Source organism: Drosophila tropicalis, unplaced genomic scaffold (genome assembly GCF_018151085.1).
Source record: "Drosophila tropicalis isolate 14030-0801.00 unplaced genomic scaffold, ASM1815108v1 contig_393, whole genome shotgun sequence".
Classification (NCBI taxonomy): Eukaryota; Metazoa; Arthropoda; class Insecta; order Diptera; family Drosophilidae; genus Drosophila; species Drosophila tropicalis.
The window spans coordinates 4,066,900-4,069,292 of record NW_027172855.1 but is presented as its reverse complement, the minus strand read 5'-3'; the positions used below and the strand labels follow the sequence as shown (position 1 = coordinate 4,069,292).

The following is a 2,393-nucleotide window of genomic DNA, read 5'->3' as shown; positions in this document are numbered from 1 at the left end:
GCTGCAAATGAAAGAGTCGAAGGACAACACAATCTCATCCAGTTAACCGGGCGAATGCATTCGATGTCAAAACAGGACAAATTGACAACTGATTAACCCGGAATATCCTTTCAAGGACTCGTTCAAATCAGGGTTGGGAGTAAGTACATTTCGTTATTAACAGTTGACTGAATTCGTGCGGAGGGGGGCGAAGGAAACGATGGCAAATAAATTTCAAAGCGAAACGAAAAGTTGCTTCAATTTGGAAATGGAAAATTTGATTTGACTTTCTTTCTTTGTTGCTGCTTTATGCTGATTGAATTGAATGATTAGGCAAATATTAATTGATATTTTTATTGTTTCCGTTTTTTTTTTTTTTCATGCTGTTCGAATATCAAATAGACTTGGGCTAATTGAAGCGACATTTTCTGTCAGAACTTTCTTTCCGTTTTCGTTCTTCATCTTTTGCTTGTTTTTTTTTCTCCTCCTGCCCATATCCAAATCCACAGAAGGTCATTGATTGATTGAGTTTTCTCAGTTTCTCTGTTTTAGTAAATGGATCAATGTTTTTTTCTCTGTTTAGTTTGCCTTACATGAGCTCGTGTACCTCCTAATGAAATTGAATCGTAAATTGAGTAAAAAACCAAACATCTTTTGTGCATTCTAAAAAAAAGAAGAAGAAACTTAATATTGTTCTTGAATTAATAGGTGGGCAGGAAACATTTACTTCAAAAATTATCTATATATTAAACTGAAGCAATTTGAAAAAAGATTTAAGAAATTTCCTTAGCGCTTAAACTTGCTACAAGATGTAGCGGTATAACGACCCTTCATTAGCGACAAATACGACCTATTTAAGTCCATATCCAAGTTGGGTGTGCGTTCAATGAAATTGTAGACAGGCTTAGACTGGGTAACCCATTCTACTGGTTTCAAGAGCTCGCCAATCGCACGATCTTGCTTAATGCCACAGCGTCCAAGATTCCGGAATTTCAACGGTTGGCGCAGCTTATCCTGCGGATCCCGATAATAATCTCTTTGGTCCTGGCAATCCAAAAAGAATTTATCCAATCGTCGCATCTCACTGTAATCAATTATTGAGAGTCCAGGCTTATTGAACAGCCGACTCTCATTGCGCTGATTACGCGAATTCCTAGAGACCTGCAGCATATTAACTTCCGGTATAATCATCGTGAAACCTAAATAAAATCTCCAACAATATCGGTACAAAGTAAATTTCGAGTTTGTTGAACAGTTTCTAGGTATTGAATGTATTATGTTTTGTGACGTTTTTGTGATATACATATCCGAGTTAATTTTCATATACAAATCTCAAGGGTAAGTTGATTTTCATATTGGTATATAATTTGTATTCAAAATCTTTGGACAACGAAACAAAGTAGTCGATCGGTACGGCTGATCATTGTCTATTGATCGTACTGTGGCCGATCTTGAAACTTGGTCGCTCTTCCGGTGAAGACAGCTTAAACGGGTTGGTTACAAAGATGGATAGAAAAGTGCTTATCATATGCTATAGGAAGTTAGTATTGGATCAAGCATTAAATTGCTTAGTCCCGGTGTAGGAAGTCAATAATGAAAGAAGTGGATAGTGGGGATTGAAAAGGGTCACAAAGAGGGCGACGGATATATGTGCCTATTTTTATTTCTTTAAAAAATCGCATTACATTCAGGTAGTGTCTGAAAAAGAGATCATTCCCAAGCCCAGAAATTGGTACAAAGTAAGATTTACTCTCATTTTATTTTCCTGGTTATGAAGAGGGGTAGCCATTTTTAATATGATTACCTCATAAGACTTTGAAACATATTCCTTTATTTTAACAGACTTTTGGTTAACATATTGCAAGTGAACCTATACCTATACCTCAACCATGTTCTATAGCATTCGACTGTTTTTAGTTCTAGCAGAAAATTCTTTAAGAAATCTGTTCAATCGAAATCTTATATAACTATTAAATTTATCACATTTCTCTTTTGGTTTCGTCATGTGACGGTCATGTGGCAGCTGTTTGAGTTAACTTTTGCCACTTTGGAAAATTGCATTATCTTGGCGGCGTTGGGTCTGTGGTTTGGCATTGTTGGGTGTTGCTGCACTTTTGGCGTGTAAATTGCTAATGAATTTAATTTCCTCCACCGCACACACACACATTCACATACTAACGCATATAGCCACACAAGCACGCACATATAAGACATGAGGACAGCAGCATTTTCCAACGACATCTGATGTAAGAGTCGGGTGAACTTTGTCCTGTTTGGTGGAAATCTAATAACGGACAATGTACAAACAACAATAACAGTTTGTTCTCGTTGTCTTTGTTGTTGCTACTGCTTCTGTGTATTGCACAGTTTTAATTTGTGTTGGGCCCTGCATATTAAGTAAGCTGAAGCAGAAA

General features: G+C 36.9%; 1 long non-coding RNA gene across 1 annotated transcript; it reads right to left on the bottom strand.

The window, feature by feature from the left end:
* Positions 1-442: 442 nt before the first annotated feature.
* LOC137573018 (uncharacterized) lies at positions 443-1,274 on the bottom strand. Its single transcript, XR_011031771.1, has 2 exons — positions 707-1,274; positions 443-642 (listed from the first exon to the last, which is right to left on the bottom strand). It is a non-coding gene; the product is annotated as an uncharacterized lncRNA (long non-coding RNA).
* Positions 1,275-2,393: the final 1,119 nt, after the last annotated feature.